General features: G+C 37.5%; 1 protein-coding gene across 2 annotated transcripts in view; it reads left to right on the forward strand.

Moving 5' to 3' along the window:
• The first annotated feature begins 14126 nt into the window (after positions 1-14126).
• The window catches only part of BMPR1B (bone morphogenetic protein receptor type 1B), a 371022-nt gene continuing 363516 nt past the window's right edge, over positions 14127-21632 (forward strand). The window contains exon 1 of one of the 2 annotated variants that reach the window (XM_019741148.3): positions 14127-14319. The gene's annotated coding sequence lies outside the window, so the exon portion shown is untranslated. The remainder of the gene's footprint in view (positions 14320-21632) is intronic. The other variant, XM_074323317.2, reaches the window with a different exon arrangement.

Below are 21632 nucleotides of genomic sequence, written 5' to 3' on the forward strand. Positions count from 1 at the left end.
CTCTTTCTCTCTTTCCTCCTTTCTTTTCATAGGGCGAATGTATGATTTTACCAGTATTTACTATAAAGTCCATCTTTCCCCCACACTGTTTTCAATTCATGTTCTATTAAAAATCAAGTTGTAGGTCAGTTTGTCTATCTTTGTACAAATACCACTCGATATTAATAACTGTAACTCTATATTAATACTAATTATCTGGTAGACCGAACCCTCCCCCCCAATCCTCCCCTTGGTCTTTGTTCTTTGTAGTGACTCGGCCTTTTTCTCCTCCATATAAACTTAGAATTGGCATGTTAAGTTCCATATACCCTCATAGTGTTCTGAGATCTTTATTAGATTTGTATTTAATCGATAGGTTAGTTTGGGAGAAATTAACATCTTTATGATGTTGATGCAATCCAGGATCATGGTAATTTTCTCCATCTTCTTTAATATCATATTAGAAAACCCAATAGTAGTGTTCTTTGTAAAGACCTTTTAAAGATTTATTTCTAGGTATTTTATATATTTTTTGATTTATTATAAATAGCATTTCTTAAAAATTACATTTCTATTTCTTCCTGGCATATAGAAATATAATTTAATGTTATGTATTTATCTTGTAGCCACCAGACCTTCTAATCTATGACTTCTGATAATTAATCTAGAAATTTTCCATTTTCTATGTAGGCAGTCATCGCATCTTTGAATAATCACATATTCCTTTCTTTCTAATTTTTATCCACTTATTATTTTTTATTTTTTATTTTTTTGCCTTATACTGGCTTAGACCTATTATGAGAATGTGACCAAATTTTAATATAAAAAAATTTAGTTTTCACATAAATATCTAAACTTTAGGCTATGATTATGTGAGCTCACTTAACTGACTACCATCTGATTGATTTAGAATTATATTAATTTGGTGGTCCCTGTCTAAGGAGAACATGGTAAGTCCAATCAGACATAACCTTTAACTTTTTCCAAATTTAGAAAAGAGACATTATAACTTAAAATTTAGTCTTTCTTTTAGTGAAATTCATTTGGCTAAAATATGTCTTTATTTAATATATTTCTTAAACATTCATATGCTCCTTGGATTATCCTGTCCTTTCCTACTTCTGGGATTTTTTTCTATCGCTTTTTCTTCTTTTTAAGAGTTACTCTGCTTCCTTGCTTCTTATATCCCTACCTATCATTCTTTATTTAGAACTTTTATGTATCACAGAGGTAGGTATCTGCTTAACCATTACTTCATCAGAAAAATTTCCACTAGTCTCCATATTATATGCAGCCATGGAAATCTGTCCTTCAGAGTTTACTGACATCTTTATTGAGGAATTACTGTGTGCCAGATGCTGTTCTAGGCACATGTGTTTTCAAGTAAATAATCTGTACTTTTTTAATGGTTAGCTTCCCTAACAAACCATAAATAGCATGAGGGGTGGGGATTCTGTTCTGTTCATCATGGATTTCTCCAGAGGCTCGCATATATCCAGCACATAATAAGCCTCTAAGAAGTATTCATTAAATAGATACATTAACGTCTGCAATAAGTCATTTTGAGGCTGATAATGAGACTTCAAGTATCATACCTACATTAAGGCCATACATAGATTTATTCCACAGCCATTGTCTTTATTAGTGATACTCAAAATGATGTCCCTGGGCCAGCAGTGTCATCATCCTGGAGCTTGTTAGATAGAAATACAGAATCCCAAGCCCCACCCCAGAACTATTGAATCTGCATTTTAATAAGACCCAGGTGATTTGAATGCACATCAGCATGGGAAAGTGATGCCTGCTGAATTACCTGATCCAGGATCCTTTCAAAAGTTTAATCTTAATGTCCTCCTGCGTCCATGGATGTTCCTCTGCTGTCTCTAACACATGCTGAAAGCCCTGGAAATTAAGTGAAAGCTGTTCTTTTCCTGCTCAAAGGGCAAGGATTTCCTTCAGAAGCACAGTCAAAGGCCTGAAAACTTATCCCTTCCCCTTTTTACCAAGAAAATGCTGTATTTGAGAGACTGTGTTCAAACCCATTAGTGATCTGTGTGGTACCAATCCTTTGAAATGCATTAATATTTGCATTAAGTCGTAATCTTTTCTGTGTACTTGAAAATGATGCGTACATTAGATTTGTTGGGTCCAAAGTTCCGTGTGTGTGTGTGTGTGTGTGTGTGTGTATGTGTGTATGGATATATATATATATGTATTATATATATATATTTATATTTATATTTATATTTATTTATATTTATATTTATATTTATATTTATATTTATATTTATATTTATATTTATATTTATATTTATATTTATATTTATATTTATATTTATATTTATATTTATATTTATATTTATATTTATTAGATCATGCTTTCAAGCTGTCACATACTCGTTCCAGGCAGCAGTGAGGAGGAAAGAAAAAAAGAGGGCTTCTCCAAATTTAGCTGCTTTTAAAAAGTCTTTTTAGAAGCCCACACAACACTTTTATTTATATCTCATTGGCCAGGAATTAGTCACATAACAATGTGACCTAGCTGTGTGTGAGGCTGGACAATATAGGATTGATTCCGGGTGGCAGTAAACCCGGTTAGGAACTGAAGTTTTGTTTTCAGGGACGAAAGGGAGAATATATTTTTGTAGGTAACCAATTGTACTTGCAATATGTAGTACAGAAAGTGCCTCGCCCCATTAACATAAAATTTATGTTTCTGTTACTTTCTAGCTGCCACGTGGCTCTTCTAGAAAACACTGCTTCCCCAACAATCCTCTCATATAAATGCTGCTTTCTTTCCCAAAATACCACCCACTGAGGGAGTGGAGTTGTGACAGAAATTGCTCTCATTTCCCCAAACTACTTCAAGACCACGCGTTAACTCTCCCTTTTCTTTTTAGACCCCTTGTCCCCTTGAGCCATGTACTATTCAGCTACATCGTACTTCTTCTCTGTCACTGCCCGCTGCTAGTTTCCCAATCACTGCCCTTAACAAAGATTTGAGTTTCTGGTGCTTCCTCTTCACGCCCACTATGATCATCATCCCTTTTGACTCAGTGTTCACAAAGAACAATGGTTTTCAAAGTGGGGTTCTGGGATACTAGGGTTCTCTGAGAACTTTACAGGGGGTCCATGAAGTCAAAACAATTTTTATAATAATTCTAAGATGTTATTTTCCCTTTTCTCTGTAATCTCTCACAAGTGTACTGTAGAGCTTCCCAGAGTTTACATGGTATGTGATATTGCAACAGATTGAATGTAGAAACAGATAAGACTCCAGCTATTTCCTAGTAAGCGAGATGTTGAAGAGATTCATGAAGTAAAACATTGTTACTTTTATCTCTAATATTTTTGTTTTAGAAAAAATAGTTATTTTTCATAAGAATACGATATTTATATTAACATGTAATGGCTTATTATTTTGAAATAAATTTATATATATATATATTTAAATTTAATTTCTAAGTTTAAATTTCTCATATGAACAGAATTTTTCTGGGTCCTCAACGTTCCTTGAAAGTATAAAGTTTTTCTAAGACCAATAAGTTTTAGAAAAGCTGAGGTAGGCAAAAAAAAAAAATTCAGTATTTTATCTTCTCTGTTCCTTGCCTTTATTGAAATTGTATTTACCTTGTAAGTATAATGGAAGAACAAGGGGTCACCATTCATGCCTGATCTCCACACTCCACTGTCCAACGTAAGGAATCTCCTCCTTAAAACCTCCAATTAGATGTCTCATGGGTGCCTCAGGCTCATCATGTCAAAGCTAAATTTTATCACTTCCTCACCAAACAAGTTCTTCTCTTCTTCCACTTTTACTGTTTCAGAAATATGGCCTCATGATCCTCCCAATGTCTTAAACTACAAGCCTGAGAGTAATCCTTTATACCACTCGTTCCTCCACTTCCACATTTAATAATTTACCAAGTTCTGTCCTTTCTAGTATCTTTTTTTGGGGTAGTGTTCATAATTTGTATTTTCATCTTTTTTAATTGAAATATATTTGTGTACAGCATGTTGATTGGATACATTTATATACGGCAATATGATTGCCCTTGTAGCATTAGCTAGCCCTCTATCAAATGACATAAATATTCTTTCTTTCTTTTTTTGTGGTGCGGATAATTAATACCTAGTTTCTTAGCGTGTTTGATGTTTATGAAACAATATTGTTGTCTATGATCACTATACTGTGCATTAGATCTCCAGAACTTATTTATCTACTAGTTGCAAGTTTGTACCCTTAAACAACATTTTTCCTATCCCCGCCACCACCTTCCACCCTTGGTAAGCACCATTTCACTCTGTTTTTACAAATTCAGCTTTTTTATTTCACATCGTGATATCATACAGTGGAAATCTTACCATTTGTGACAACATGGATGGGCCTTGAGAATGTTATGCTAATGAGATAAGTCAGAGAAAGACATTTCTAGTTTCTTAATGGCTATCAAATCTGTCCACATCTTTAATCATAGTGTCACTTCCTTAAAACTACCAATATCTCAAATTCTGATTACTGTGACAGACTTCCAAGCGTGTCTTTGCTTCTCTCACATTTGTATTCCACATCTCACTCAGACTGATTGTTCTGAAACAAGTCTGGCCACGTACCTTTTCACTAAAAATCTTTTATTGACATCTGACTCACTTTAAACTAGAGTATAAACTCCTTAAGATAACTATCACTTAATGAACATACATTATTTCCTCAAGACAACTCCATAAAGCAGATACTATTATAACTATTATAATCCTTTTTTAAGATAAACTGAGGCATAGAGAAGTTTTGTAACATGTCCAATGTATCAGTCAGGCAAACAGATCCACTGGGAGTTATGGGATAAGGGATTTATTATAGTTTAAGTATAGTATTATGAGATGTTAGAAAGAAAGGTCTTAAAGGAGAAGCTGGGAGATCAGATGGGTCACCAGCTTGTCAATAAGAAAAGTCAAGCCCATTTAGCCACTCAAGTGGGACTGTGAGGGTGGATAAGTGTATGGGAGCTGTTGTCTCCGTGCTCTGCAGTTAAGCATCTGGTGATGGGCCTTGACTGTTCATGGTCAGAGGAGCCAGTATTGAGAAGAAGAGCCTGAAGTGTAACAGAGGAGAGTGAGGAAAAGCTGGAACCCTCCAGGTACCTCTGGGTCTGTCCATCAAGATATCCAACACAATGAACTTCAGAGGGTATTGGCTACTGCTTCAATTCCATCTCCTAAATCTTGTACAACTTCCTTATCTGGTCAATGATAACAGAGAATGACCCAAGGAAAGAGAATATGGTATATAATTCTCAAAGAAACCAAGTTGATAATACAATGGCTCAGCACACTCAAAGTCAAGACACAATTTGTAACTGCTAGAACCAGGACTTGAACACCAACAGTCTGCCTCAGATTCTATAATGGTTCATCTTACTATAGCCTTCGGGATCTGGTTCCTGATTACGTTGCTTACCTCTGCATTCCCAGATTCCTGTTGCACATTGTCTGTTTTGGTCATGCTGAACTACCGCTAGTGTCCTGACTATGGTATGATCTCTCTGTCTTTTGGGCACATGCGTCAGGACACTCTGCCTTTCCTTGCTCTTTGTCTGGCCGTGTGTTATTTTCCTTTTGGGAATCCATTAAGCTAGCACTGCCTCCAGAACGACTTCCTTATCCTCTAAAGGCTAGTCTGAGCAGCCCCTGTGTGATAGGATCTAACGCTTGATACTATCTTAGGACTTAGCATGCACCCTCTACCAGGGCAGAGGCCTGTCGTCTTGCTCTCTGTTGTATACCTAATACCTAGCACTGTAACTAATAAATCATGATAAATAAGCACACTGTTTAGTAATTTGCTATTTATTTAACTCCCTCTCTGAATCATAAACTCAACTAAGACAGAGATTTATGTGTTGCCTAACACATCCTCAGCGTCCAGCATAATGTCTATTTGTATTAGGTTGGTGTAAAAGTAATTGTGGTTCAAAAGGTTAAAAATAATTGCAAAAACTGCAATTACTTTTGCACCAACCTAATATATGTTGAATTAACGAGGCCAAATATAAGTGGGAAAAGCTTAGAATTTGGATAATCAATTGAATATGTTCTCTACCTGGTAAATAAGGTAGACAAAGACCTTGTAAGAATTGACTTGGAATCGAATCTTCTTCAGCTTAGATCATTAGACTCATTAATCACTCTTTTCTGTTCATCTTTTGAGGCGCAGTTATTAAGAAAATTTATACCATGACATTTTAGGTTATTGTCTTCCTGGTTTTAGTAGCACCACAGTAAAACTGCCTCATAGAAGATTTAGAGGTAGCCAATAAGGATGTGAGTAGATGTGAGTAAATTATGGTTATTACAGAATGAGAAAAACTCACTGACTTCCTTTGAAAGTTCTTGCTGATTATCTAGTTAGGCTTGATTACTGGGAGGGCTGCGTTTAACAGTTCTGCTTGCTCATGAATTCTGATAAAGTCCAGGGAATGAAGTAATTATGGTGCTCATTTGCAAGGAGGCTGCAATCCAGATGTAGAACATAGAAAGGTAGAGTTACTAATGTGTTTTCTATGAAAATACACTGGTTCCAATAGGAAAACCAAAGTGAAAGAATGTGTTGCACATTGTAGTGAATCCTAAATCTTATAAATCCCTCTCTGAGAAAAGAAGAAAACATGGGGGAGGAAATCACATGAACTGGTTATGATCTAGGAAAAGATATGTAGTGTCTTATACTTCATGGCTATATTGGTATGCCAAGGGTGAGGGAGATGAAGATTTTTTAAGGGTAAAATCAATAGTATCAGCCACCTCAGCCAAACATTAGAAGATAAGCTTTCGTAAGATAAAGGAAATGGTTTAAACAAATGATTAGCATATCATAAAGTTTTACTTATTTTAACAAAAATGTTAGTTAATAGCAGTGTTAATTAGCAAGTCTATGCATCAGAGTTCTGTTTGTATTTTCTTATGAAGGATAATTATTTGTTAGTATAAAATTTTATTCCTTGATGTCAACAAACGCAAGTGTTGGCTGAGCCTGGGTGAAAGATGAGATGTTTATAATAGGCGCACAATTGTGGAAATTCAAATGCAGACTTTTTGTTTAAACAAACGATTATGGTTAAAGTAGAAGTGTAAACAGGGCCATAATTCATGACACATCAATTCTTTTTCCTGCTGCAGTCATTAGTTTTTCACCTTCACAGTAACACCCATATGACTGAAACAAAATAGACCATGACTAAAGGATTTGATAAGACATTGCTTTACAAGAAAACAAAAACAAAACCAGATAAGACATTAAGAAAAAATACTGTGAATTGCTGTTTAGTGAATTTTCTATACTTATAAAACTACATAGCTAGGCTATGGGGAATTCAACCGTCTGAATCGTTCTTCATTTCCAAATTTGTTAGATTTCTATTGACATATTCTCGGTCTAAATTGTATAAATTGGTAAGACCCAGAACTTAAATAATTTCCTGGGAAGTAGTTTTAAAGAAATGGAAATGTTGGTATATGGTTTTCCATCTTCCACTGTATCAAAACGAATATTATATATAAGGAAGTCAGCCTGACTGTGGTTATGTAGAAATAAATGCTGCTTTTTTTCTTGTAAAATTGATGTACAAGATTATATATATTTCACAAATTTATAAACTCATTGCTAACTTAAAAAAAGATAAAATATATTTCAGGTGTACAACTTTATAATTTGTTATTTGTGTCACTACATAATGATCACCACTGTAAGTCTCGTTACAAATAATCATCATGAACGCTGCTTTTTAATTCCTAAGTAAAACTTAGGAATCGTCACATCAGAAGCCTGTTTTCTGATAGGTATACTGAAGTAATGCCTTCAAACTGATATTTATTTATTGGGAAGTACAGTAATAAAAAGAATGGCAAGAAATTCTGAGGTTGATGTCTTTTGGGTAGAATAGATAGCAAGGCTCGCTGGCAACTGGTTTCTAACCTTTCCACCTCCCTCTGAGCATCATGCATGCACACTATGCTATTATACTCCCAAGGAGAAGTCATCCTGGAGAGCGGAGGTCATTAAAACAACAGCAGCCAAAAAAGCAATATTTTGCTTAATACCTTTCCTACCTCTATACTAATTTTATGTATAACACACATGTATCAGTCTTTTATTTTTACTTAAACTTTTTTTTTAGTTTTCGATTACAGTTGACATGCAATGTTATTTTATATTAATTTCAGGTGTACAACACAGTGGTTAGACATTTATATAACTTATGAGATGCTCTCCCTGATAAGTCTAGTACCACCAATGCATATGATATTCTTATAATTAGAAATGTCAACAAGGAATTCATAAAATGTCATCATTTTGTTAATGTGGTTATTTGCAATAACAAAATGTCATCATTTTGTTAATGTGGTTATTTGCAATATTATTTCTGACCTTAACACCGTGTTAAATCTTTCTGAATTTATATAAAGCACAATCTCTGAATTCATGGAACAGAGATTAATTTTTTTTCCACTGGCTTAAAACAATTCTCTCATTTAAGAATATATGATGGAAAGAATAGGCTTTTAGTTAATAAGAGTCAAAGAACATTCTTTTCATGTAGTTTAATTGGAGATTTACTCTTCATGTGATTTTGTTCTCTAACTTTTTAGTTTTTTTCTAGTACAGTAGGAAATAGTTGCTATAGATTTTTTCCTGAGGGACACACTGTAAATATACTGTGAGTCAGGAAAACACTGAGAAGTTCCAGGGCTGGCAAATTATTTTAGAAGGAAAAAGTCATCAGGAACATGAGATTCCACAGAAACAGATGTAAGAATTACTTTTTATAACTTTTGTTGCAGAAAATTTTCCTGATTTTCCAGTTTTAGGAATTATGTAGGTGTATGGATCAGGGCGGTTCAGAAAAAAGTTGCTCAGGCTTTAGAAATTTAGAAAAATTTTTAACAATTGAAATGCCGTTGTATTCAAATTCAAGTTCAAAGGGATTAATTTATATGAGGCCCAGAATAATTTGGCAGCATATAAATAGGTGGATATTATGTTTGCTTTTATTAAGAAAAATAAGAATAATGCTGAGAGCAAAAAGAAAGTGAAATCATGTTAGCATTTCCACTTCAGATTTTTTATTTTTTCATGGGTTGTTCTGTTTCAACTGAGGAATTCTATTTTTTTCTTGACCTTGCATATTGGACAAAATTAACTTGTTATAGAACTAGACTCTCTGTGTTATTTTTTCCTATATGCAATCACAGTTGTTTTACATAAAAATCAAATGAAGGGAATAGGAGAAAGTAGAGTTGGAAGTATTAGATATAAGTATGGGAGTAATTTGATGTGTATTTCAATTGTGAGAGTTCATTGAGTTATTATGGACCAGAGTGAATTATCAGCAATATAGTCATTCATAGTAATAGTAAAGTTATTTAATATTCATATGAATATTAACACATACTTATATGAATTATATAAAATTATATTTATTTTAATGTTTGTATTAATATTTTAAATTATTCCTATTAACTATGTTAAATATAAGTTCAGAAAGTAGAAATTGGTCTTAAAGATTTTTGATCTGCCCTCCCACCTACTAGGAATTCCTTCTATAATATCCCCATCTCTATCTTTTCTTGAATGTTTGTGGTGGGAATCTCACTACCTTATGATGCTATGTGCTATATAGCATGGAAAAATCTGATTTTGAATTGAACTCACCCATTTCTAGCTACCAAAAGTGGTTGTGTTAAAAAAAAAAAAAAGTTTGGGGAGAGTAGTGAGACAGGGGAGGGATCCTCAGGAAGTTCACAACTTGGCAGAGGGCCTAGCCAAAGACATTAAATGCTGATCCAGAGAGGGAAATTTTAAAAGCCACAAACCATATCATTTCCCCTGTTCTGGCATCACCAACTCCCCTTCCCCCCCCCCCCCCCCCCCCCGCCCCCAGCTGCTAGCTTTCCAAGAAGCACAGGAAACTTTAACAAAACTTGAAGGACTCAAATGCTTTGACTTTTCATACTTTCTAGGATCAAGCTTACGTATTACCTTAGATTCACGATCTTTATGGACTTTTGTCTAGTGTCTGTTCATTAGATACTTAAAAATGTTCTGACACTATAGAGTAGTTTAGTGCACTGACTAAGGCTCAGGTGCCATAGTCACACTACCTGGGTTCATATCCTGCCTCTTCCACTTGGTAGCATGGCATTGACCCTGTCATCTAACATCTCTGCACCTCAATTTCCTCATCTGTAAAATGGGAATCAAATACTATCTACCTTATTATGAGACCTCAATGTGTTGATATGTGTGAAGCACTTAGTAGTGTGCTTAGCACATGGTAATAAATGAATAAATTTGGGTTTTATTTGAGAAGCTACACATTTCACCAATACTTATATATCCTTATGTCAAGGATTTAAATACTCCAGTTACTGAGAGGTTTAATCTCTTATTTTCTGTATGTAGAGTCAATGCATTAGCAGTGGGTTTTAAGGCAACCACAGCAACATGAGTCATGGGGAAAGCAAAAGATTTCTTCCTTCCACTGAAATATTTCTTTCACTGCATTCCTAAAATATCTCATAAAAGAGACAATCTTTTATTCCACATTTAGAGAGAAATAATTTAAAAGCATAAGGTAGTATACCTTGATTTATAATAAAATATTAATGGTTGTCAGAGCCTGTATAGTTTTGAGAGAGGGGGAGATGGAAAAGGGAAAGATGTGGGAGTCAGGGTATCAACAAAGAGGAAACAGTTGGAGAAAGGGGGCAGCTGAACACTGATCACAGCTCAGGTCTGTCTTATTTAGCTTCGTCTAAATTCCCAAAATGGTTTGAATCCAGCAGACTTGGACAAATGTCTTCCTTCATGGGAAATAAGCCTGTGAATTCTTTGAGAACCCTTTCTCTGGCTGCCCTGGTGTCGTCTCCTGGGATACTTGGAACTTCGAGATGGTTTACTTTTACAATTGGATGAAAAAAGAAATTGTGCATTTGCCCAAATTTGTGATTCTACCAAACTGAGCCTCTCTCTCCTCTTGTTCTCAATAGCTCCACCCCCAGTGATCCCTATTGCCTTTAAAATCACCACCATCCCAGCTGCAAAGCAGGGGAGAAGTTTCCACAACTCTGTCCGAAGTATATTTCAAGTCTGCTAGTGATCTTCGTACCCTTGTCACTGTCTTGGTTTAGATCTTACTCTCTATGACAGACTCCTAATCAGATGTGTGCTTCTATTTCTCCCTCTCAACTTCTAAATGATCTTCTGAAAATCCCAATCCATCATTTTACTTCTTGGTTTAAAAATCTCTAATGCTTCCCCATTGCCTAGCAAGGAAAAATCTATTTCATTAGCATATCTGGCAAGGTCATTCCTGAACCCTGCTTACAGATTCATCTGCTGTACTTGTTCCTCATAAATTGGGTAGCAGCAGTGAGCTACCAGCTCTTCCTAAATGCACTATGCTTTTTCATACTGTTCCCTCTGCTTAGAATACTTGTTCTCTTTCTAGCTGCCCTTTGGTCTCTAAAGACCCTGCAGGACCCTGATAAAATATGACCATTCTGTGCAGTTTTTCCTGATATTCTCAGGCAGAATAGTGTTTTTTTTTCTTTGCTCCAATAGTTAGTTGTGTGTTCATATATTGATTACTGTACTTCTCACAGAATGTTCTTTTTTTTTTTTTTAATATCTTGTCTCTTCTATGAGTTTCAAGAAGGAATGGACAGGGTTTAAATCTCAAACAGCAGTACATACTCAATAAGTGTTGATTGTTCAATGGCTTATATCCCATATTCCCCATCCCTACCTACTGAAATGCTACTTTCTAAGGCCCAACTCAAATACAATTTCCCTAAAGATGCTCTCTCTGATTCTTTTTCACCCAGAGGGCTTTTTAAAAATTATTATTATTAAAAAAAATGAAAACCTGTAGAAATTTCTTTATTCCTCTGATTTGGATTTTTTTAATACATATCTTATAATTTTAAAAAAGTACATATTTTTCTCGTAAGTTAATTGAAATGGAATCTGTGTCTTCCCTACCCAGAGATGTCTGTATTCCTAGGATCAGTGTTTTATGTCCAACAGATGCTTAGAAGGATATTTGCTGAATATATTTAAGCCCGGGAAAGTCAATCCTTAGTATAGTTTCTGAAAATATATGGGCAACCCAAATACTCTGCTCCAAAACTTTTCCCAGAATGTCTGATTTATTTCACTACAGTTTGTGAGGACTGAAATTCTAAAGGGAAAATATACAGAGGGTGCCAAAAAAAAAATGTATACACATTTTTAGAAAGTAAAACTGTATCAGCATTGTGATACTCAATATATACCGATAACAAAAGACGAATACAAGTCATGTTTGACTTCTGCAATTACAAGAGGTGCTCAAAGTGGTTACCATCAGCATCTAGACACTTCTGATTACGGTGAACTACTGCTTGAGCAATCTTGACCAAAGTGTCCACATGCATACATTTTTTGGCACTCCCGGTATTTGTTATCAGTAAGTAAAAGTTATCAGTGATTCACACAGTAGGAGGGGGATCCATTCAATCACGTCTTTCCTCTTTAAAGCTAGTTAATGTCAGAAGATGGAGATCAGAGAAAATTTGACTGAGGCCGAGGAGGAAGGTAATCTAGTTGCAGAGAGGACTTGGGGTAAGGGTAACAGGGGTAGATTCTACCGTGGATTCTTGGAACAATAAGTTCTGGTTCTAGGGAATAGAACGGCAGTTGAGTAAGGGAGGTGAGACCATGCCAATGACAAATGCTATCTCTTTTGAAAATTTTGTAGTGTTATGTTAAATAGAACTTTCTTCTTCCAGTCCAACACCAGGAACTAGAATGCAGGTTAGTCCTGATCATAATATGGTTCAGATACATTATGGGGCAAATAGACTTTTGTGGGGACCCTAAGATTTCTTTGATGGTGAAAGTGTGCCCACATTTCATAGACTCTTCATAAATGCCTGGAGCACCACCTGCTCCTAAGTGGGACCTGCAAAAAATAAATTTGTATACAATTGAAATTATTTTCTTATTGATATAGTCAAAGGGTTATATTTAATGTCTAATGGAAAAAGATTTAATAGGAATAATTTAAGAAAAGGGAAGAGTTGAAAGAAAATGGTAGGCTAAGAATTAGACAAATGAAATAGATGTGAAGAAAATTGGAAAAAAAGCTATGTCAGAGTGAAATTGTATTATTTAAATCCCATGCTTGATGTTGATTCATCAATACATTTGGAAGATGGAAAATATTTACAAAATGAGGAAATTAATTCTGGAGCTTAGGCAGCTGAAAGACATTGGGAGTGAGAAAAAAAATATTTGGAAGTCATTAGATATCTCCCTGGGAGATAGAGTTGGCAAAATGGCTGATTTAAAGAAGTTAACTATTTCCCCAAAGTCTCCTGAAAGACTGTGGACAGCTTAATTTATATTTACTTTCTTAGAAAATGTTTCAATACTTAAAGATTTAGCAAGGAGACCACAAAGTAAAGACGTTATATAGTTTTCTAAAATAAACTTAATTGTGAAATTTCATCAAATACAAATGGAAGAAATTTTCTTTTCTGTTAATTTTTGTTTGTTTTTAGCTGTTTCAAATATTTGAAGAAATATTTTCCTAGGAAGCCCAACTGTATGTTTCAGGGTTCCAAAACTCCAGCCTAGAATTGCAGGCATAATTTGATGTGTATATGTATTTTCTTTTATGAGGTGTGTCAACATTTTATCAACTTCTCAAGTGTCAATGGCCCTGAAAAGTTTAAATCCACTGCACTAATCATCTTTGGGACCCTATTCCAGCTCTCAATGTGCAGTAATTCCATGAATCTTTGTTCTTCAAACCTAGGTGGTTGTTGTTTTTTTTTTTAAACGCCTTCTTACACATGGGCAAGAAAGCATCTATGACTGAGATGGAAGTGATGCTTTGAGAAGCAGGCTAAGCTTTGGAAGTTCACCCTCCATCCAGGGCTGGGGAAGGGTGCGATGCCCCGAGGCTCCCCAAGTTTGCACACAGGCAGCACCGCTGGGGCAGCTCCAAGCGCGTCGAGAAGTGTAATCCCTCCGCTAAGTACTTGGCTCTCAGTCTCCAATCACTAGTGGGAGCTGGAGAGGGCAAGTGAAAAAAAAAAAAAAAAAATTCCAGAGGCGGCCGAGTAGCGAGAGGAAAAAAAAGTCCGGCGGCGGCGGTGGCGGCGGCAGAGCGGCCACGGCGGCCAGAAGTTGACGGTGCGGTGGGCGCGGGTCGCGGAGTTGGTGCGGGGCCTGCGAGGGCGCCGGGACGGTTTAGGGACTGCGGGGAGGACGCCAGTGCCGGAGCGCAGCGGCGGGTAAGGAGCGCGCGGGTACGAGGCGGGCGGGCGCGGCGGGGCTGGTCCCGCGTGCGGGAGGCTGCGGAACGGGTGGAAGCTGAGCGGGTAGAGGGGCGGCGCGGGGCGGGTAGCAGGCGGGCGCGGGGCTCGGCGGCATCGCTCCGCTCGGGATAGGAGCGAGCCTGCAGGGGTGAGGACGAGAGCGAGCTGCACGGCATTGGGGCGGCGGCGGCCGCCTGGGCTTTGTGCGCGGGTGGCTCTGTCGGGACCCCAGACCTCGTGCCTGAGCAGGCAAGGAATCGGTGGTAGAGGCGTCTGCGGGCGGGACACGTGCTCTGGAGTCTGGGAGTCGGGACCTGACGGCCCAGGGATGGGGCGGGCGGGTGAGCGAAGCGCTGCCCGGGAATCGGGGAAATGGGAGGGAGCCTGCGGGCGGGGAGGCGCGGAGCCCGCCGAGACCCACCCGTAGACGTCCAGCTCCTGCAGAGCCACCTGCCTCGGACGCCTCTGCGGACCCAGCCTTGTAGCGGGAGAAAGTGCGCCCCGGGCTGGTCCCCGCGCCCCGGACTTGTCTCTGTGTCTTTGCTGCCACTGCCTGTCTCTTTCCCTCTGTCTATTGCTCTGTCTGTGTCACATTCTCAGTGTTTCTGTCTGTCTTCTTCATCTACTCTCTATCTTTCTCCCCCTCCCCACGTCCTCTATCTAGCTCTCCCAGGGTCTGTGTGTCTCAATGTCTCCCTCTCCCCACCCCCTTCTCTTGTCTTTCTGTCTCTGTGTGTCCCTCCCTCTCTGTCTCTTTATCTTTGTCCCTTGTCTCCCACACTCCTTCCTTCTCTCTCATTTAGAGGCTGACTTGCTTGCTCCTTGTTTCACTGCCCTTCTCTTACTCACTTTCTCTCGATCTCTGCGCCGATGTCTATTCGTCCCTGTTTCTGTCAGGGCTCCGTATTTCTGTCTGTCCCTTGCGGTGTTAAGATTTCAGACATTAAAAGAAGATCCTGCGGAAGTTGTCCGGTGCAGTGTCTTATTCTTTTTGAGCCGCTCCACTCCAGCTGGATTCAGGGTCCTTCGTACTTGTTTTCTATTGATTAGGAGCAGTGTGGTTTCCTTGAATTATAGGAATTGCTCTTTTCTTAGTCACCTTTCCACCAAGGTGAGGTCAGTGACTGAGCAGCCACAAAGGTGCCAGTGAAAGAAAACAGAAGAGAGCTCCTTAATTGCCTCCAATATAGAAAGAGAATGTACCAAACATATCTGCAGTGAAGCACAACCACCTGAGCCGTTCTTGAATTCTGGAAAGAAACACAAAAGGGTCCACCAATAATGAGAGGACTCAGCCAGAAAGTATTTGAAAATAATTTGAAAAAGCACTTATGGAAATTTCTTGCTATACTGAAGTGATGCCAAGTAATACTTGTTTTCTTACGTATATTTTTAGGATCCTTGTGACAGCTCTCCTAATTATTGGTTTGCGAAAATTATGGGAAATGTCTTGTGTCAACTGGGACATTGGTCTTTAACGAAATATTTAGTCTTTGTACTGTTATACCTCTTTACACTCTAGTGATCAAGAAGAATTATTTCTAAATGCAAGAAAAATAGGAAAGGATTTGTCAGTAATTTTAAAACATAAGACATTCCAGAGATCAATAATTTCTTTGGAAAACTTTCACTATAAGGATGTTTTGAAGGATATTACATCTTAGTGAAATATGCACGTTATTACACACTTAGATCATTGTGCGATGCAAAAAAAGGTTGTGTGCTGTAAGCAAATCATAGTAGTGATGGTTTTTTATGGGAAACATAGCTGGGAAATTAATTGCTCAGATTTTCACTGTTTTCTTTAGTCATGCATAATGTACCTTTGTTTTTAGCCAAATATGGCCTAAGGCTACAAAACTTGATACAGTGCGTTATTTGTCCAATCTGAATTACCATTTAGAAAACGACCTTTTCCTTTTGGTCACAAGATATAAGTTGATATGATCTCATTACTCATGTGCTAGGGTCTGCGGATGAATTTTAATGGCACTGATTTGTGATTTTAAATCAAAATGTTAGTTTTTGGTGAGTTAAAATCTTGATTTATGTCATGTTAGTGAATCATCACTATTTATAGGGGCTTTGCCATCTTGTCTGCCAGGTGTTGCACAGCGTTTAGCCCAGGCAAGGTTGTCTGAAATTCCCTGTTAGATTATTGTCCCTGAGTGACGTGCTGCCTCTACTCAGGGTGTGTTCATATATGTCCCTCAAAATGTTCCAGTCGTTAAATAATATTTATTAAAAGGAAATTGACTTAATATTTTCCTCATAAAGTTTGAAAACCGTGTAAGATGGCCGGATAAATTATTTTTATTACAGTAAATGCTGATTTTATTATTTGTTTATAAGGCAGTCTAAAATGTGATATCTTGTGGTACGTGTGGCACCCTCCACTCTTCCTCAGCATGCAGCTCATATTTATCATCTTAATATAAGTCACTTGTCTCCTACTCCAATGTAACAAAGCCTTTCCTAATTTTCATAAGCTCCCTCATTGCTGCCTCTTGGGGGGCTTCCGAGCGCACCTCTCTGGGTATCACGTTCCCTTCTCTGCTGTATAATTACTTGCTTGGCTTTTTCTCACTTGGCTATTTTCTCACTGAGCTGAGATAGTGTTCCTTTTCTTTCCTTCTCTGAATTTCAGATTCCCAGCAGTGTACCTGGCACAGGAGAGATACTCAAACAATCCTTGAAGGATGATTTGTTCTCTTCCAATTTGTCCCTAACTTGTGATACTAATTCTTTGTAGTTGCAGTAGCTTAAAGGAAATATATTAGCATGGTATAATCACAGATCATAGACCGAGGGATGAAAGAGTCAGGTAGCATCTCATCACACACATTGATATTAAAGATGAAGTGGATCAGGCCCAAAGAGTTTGAAAACCATGCTCAGAAATAATGAAGCCACATGGGCTATGGAACTGAGACCTTGTGCTCTTTTCACTGGGCCACAGTTCTTTTCACTGGACTCATACTTGCCTTCTTTCACTAGGAATGGATACATCTGTTATTAGAAGCTAACAATTAATATCTAAACTCAGAAGATTTCTTCTCATGCCAACTAATAGCAGGCATATATGAAACTTACCGATTTGCAATAACTGATAATCATGTGGTACTCATATGCGTGGAGGTAATATTTCTCTTTTAGAACATTGACGTCTAAGTGCTTTTATATGCCCAGTGTTGTTTTGAGTCATCTTTCGCAGACTGATTATTTCTACCTGCAAAAAAGATTTAAGCTCTGGCGACTTAAATTTTCTCCTCTAGAACTTTCTGTGCATGCGTTGGAGGGGGGTGGGGAGAAGAGGAAGTTTGGACCAGATTAAGGGCTCTTTTTGAAGTTTTTCTTCAGAGACCACCAGTTTCACTCCCAGAACAACTGCAGATTCATCTGTTTCACATATCAGACTGCCCTGTGAGCTTTTGTTTGAAAAAGGGCTAACATAGTTTAAAAAAGGCTTGAAGACCTCTTCACGTGATGTTTTTCTATCTTCTTGTTCATGAATTTCATAAGCTAATTTCTAGCTTCTAAATCTGGTTATCTGGAGGATGGTTGATAAAAGTATTAAGTGTAGAAGGAGATTTTGCCTGAGAGATACTCATTTCAGGTTTCCATGTGCCAAATTTGACACGGTGGCAGAAATTGAGGTAGAAGTGTTATCATCTATCTAGAGGCAGGCCAGAATTCAGGGAAGGGAGTGGCCAGAGCTAGAAATAGGGGTTTAACAGTCATTCAAATGGGATTAATGATAAACGTGAGGAAAAGTATAACTTTAGGAATTAAGTCTGGAGAGAGAAATAAACGAAGATTGAGGGATGGACAAGATGGACATTTTATGATTCCTCTGAATATTTTAAAAGTTCATCTATAGTATTAAGATAAAAAAGTATAATGCATAATTTACATCAGACAATAATCTGCTTTCATGATTTTCAGAGCATCCACTTACATGCCACTTATCGTAATTACATTCATTTTCACTTAAATGTTTGAGTGCCTACTCTCTGCCTGGCATTATTATATATACTTGGAGGACACTGCAGCCATCAGAGACCTAAGGTCCTTGCTATCATTGAACTTGCACTCTAGAGAGTGGTAGCACAATGAACGATACACAAGCACATGAGTAAGATCATTTCCAATAGTAAAGCTGTCATTAGTAAAATAGGACAGGGTGATATGACAGTGAGTGACTGGGGCTACTTAATATGCGGTGTTCAAGGAAGGCCTCTCCAAGGACATCCCTGAACAAAAGAAAGAGCAGTCCAGTGAAGATCGGGGAGAACTTCCTGGCAGAGGGAACATTAAGGCTGTCTGCAAAGCAACACCAAGCTGGGTGCATACTGGCCAGTGTGGTTAGACTCCGGCAGTTAGGAGAAATGGTAAAAATGAGGTCAGAGAGCCAGCCAGGCTTGTGTTACGAAATATACATTTTATTCAAAGTACATTTTATTGAACTACCCTGAAGGATTTTAAACAGAGAAGTGAACAAATCTGACTTAGCATGCCGTCTGTCTGTAGTGTGGGAGGCTTAGAAAAGGATCTAGTTGATTTGGCCAAGGATGGAACTGGAGAGATTGATCAGATAGTGTTCTTATCACTGGGAAGAGTCACTGAGTTGAATCAGGCTTTTTTTTTTTTTTTTTTTTCCCTTTCTGTTTTTTTCTCCTTGATCTACATTACAGAAATCCACTGGTTCAACAGTTGCTTTTACTTTTAAATTGCAGACCTCAGCACCTCACAGTTCCCAGATGTCACATAAAGTTTGTGTTCTGGTTACAAGGCAAAGGAAGCAAGTCAGAATTTTCTAATCAGGTTTGAGTGTCATTTTTCTCTAACCCTCAGTTTTGAAAACTTTGCAAGCTTCTTGAAAGACTTCACTGTCAAGTGTGCGTCCTTACATCTGGAACTCACCCATCGTTATATCCCAACCCTTTGCAAAGAGCTAGTATATGGTAGGCATTCAGTAAATATTTGTGGAATGCTGCTGGATGCAGTCGATTAGAGAGAGACCCATAGTTTGATTCAGTTGATTTCAGTTTTCCTGCTTATCAGCACGTGTATTGGCCCCATGTGCCTTTACCTTTAGAAGATATTAAGTAGCAAGTTTAGAAATGATTTTTCTGAATGTTGTATTTACTTACTGGCTAAAGGAAAAAAGATACAATCCAATATATCTCTTTATAACATCTCTTGCCTGGCTGTCTTCAGATAAACATTTTAGTCATTTTTATAGCAGTTAGATAGATATGGACTTAAACAAGTACAGACACATCTGTCACTAGTTAATTTGTTGATTTATGAATCTACAATGATTCCAAGGAAGTCTGTAATGATTGTGTCTTTGTCTAAATTAATCTCTTGATAGAAATCAGTGAGTTTTATCTGACTAATACACTTTACAACTGTCTATAAAAGGTACCACATTATCATCAGTTCTTTTTTCTGCAAACAAGCTGCTCTTCTGCTGTTGTCCAATAAACATTTGGCTGTAATAGTACACATCGTACCTCTTATTGCAGAAGGTAGCACTCTGCATAAATAGGTTGCAAACAACTTGGCATCACATTTTCATGTATCTAGCAATTATCTCTCACTGTTGCTTTAGATCCTTTTCAGTTAGTCAAGAGTCCCTTCTGTATCCAAACATCTTCTCTTCCTGTCTAACTGGATTTTGCTGAAACCTCATGCATTATTCCTGTTGGCTTCTATGTCACATATCCTCTGTTTGCCTTTCCAGATCCATTTCTCACTTACGCCCTGTGCCCACGAGGGTACCTGGGTGGACAGCTCTGAGATCCAGATGGCTTAGGGCATGGAGGAACCCCAGCAGGAGATTAGAGGGTGGGTAGAGAGAGGGTATTTATTCTCTTGGTTCTTTCCCTACTAGATCAACTTGGGCTACCTGTGTACTTGCACTGAATGTCACTGCTCTCTTTAGGTAGCCTTCTCTGCCATGACTCTGTCCTTTCAGATTCCAGTAGTCCCTGAAACAGCTGCTCTGTTTTCACTACCCTCTTTTACTCTACTACCGGTCAGGTTATTTTATATTCCTGCCTTCTGCCTAAACTTACTGTTTGTAAATAAATCTGCTTATCAGTCTTGGTAACAAAGTCCCATTTTCTGTTGAGTCAGCTTCTGAAAGCCTCCCTTTTTTTGAGAACTTTCTTTGATTGATAAGAACAGTTGACCCCCTTACCTCTGTTGGGTATCTGCTTTCCACGCCAAATTATGTGCTTTTTTCTATCCATCCAACAATGCCGTGGAAAGCCTAAGTTGTGCTGTAAACACTTTTCCGTCAGCCAGTTTATTGCTTTAAACTTATTGCTTGATAGCCTGTATACCTTCTACTTATGTAATTTGGTTGTCTCATTCACTCTTTTAATCATTCATTAAGCAGTGTATAGTTATAGGGTCGCTAGGTCCAGGCACTGCTTAGGTTCTGTGGGTGCAAACAGGCAGATGTTTGCCCTTGTTTGGGATGAGGATTGAGGGGGACGTAGGAAATAAAAAAAAACCCATAAATACAGTATTTACAAATCCAGTTTGTGATTAGGGCTGTGAAGGAAATAAACAATGTGCAGTGGTAGAGAGTAATAGAAATGACTACTATTTGCTTGACATCACAAGCAACTGAAAGGCAGGGGCGTTTTTAAGTGGCTTTTGTTGACCTGCATGTGTTACACAGACTCTTAAGTGAATTTTAAAAGCTTTTCCCAATAATGTAACTAGTAAATCTTCTTGGTAGGAGAATTAGAAATTGCAGGTAAACCTATAGAAAATAAATGGCCTTATACCATTACCTAAAATTAATATTTTGGTATACACATGTATATACCCTTTAAGAATTTTCTTGTGCATTTTTATATTTTTAAACCAAAATAAGGTTATGTATATAATTTTGTTACTTGCATTTTCTCTTAATTATACCTTGAGAACACCATTCTATATCAATCTATTCATTTTGAAACATAATATTTAAGGTATACTAATGTAAAATCACAAGCTTCCACATCTCCCTGCTGGGTTATAGTTATTAGGATTTTTTAAAAGTTAGGTAGGCATGAAAAAGAAAATCATCAACAATCCACCACATAAATAACCTTTGAAAATTATGAGACACTTGGAATTTCAGAGTATAGAAGTGGCCTAAGTCATACAGGTTTTTATTTCATCAAAACTCCTTTGGATTGCAATGTCTTACAAAATTAATTAAATGAGAACAGGAAGGGAAAACAATTTCACTAAACGTCTTTTGTTTAGCCATCACTTGCTAGTTC

The sequence above is a fragment of the Rhinolophus sinicus genome, chromosome 1 (assembly GCF_057876585.1).
Source record: "Rhinolophus sinicus isolate RSI-liver-muscle chromosome 1, RSI-T2T, whole genome shotgun sequence".
NCBI classification, from domain to species: domain Eukaryota; kingdom Metazoa; phylum Chordata; class Mammalia; order Chiroptera; family Rhinolophidae; genus Rhinolophus; species Rhinolophus sinicus.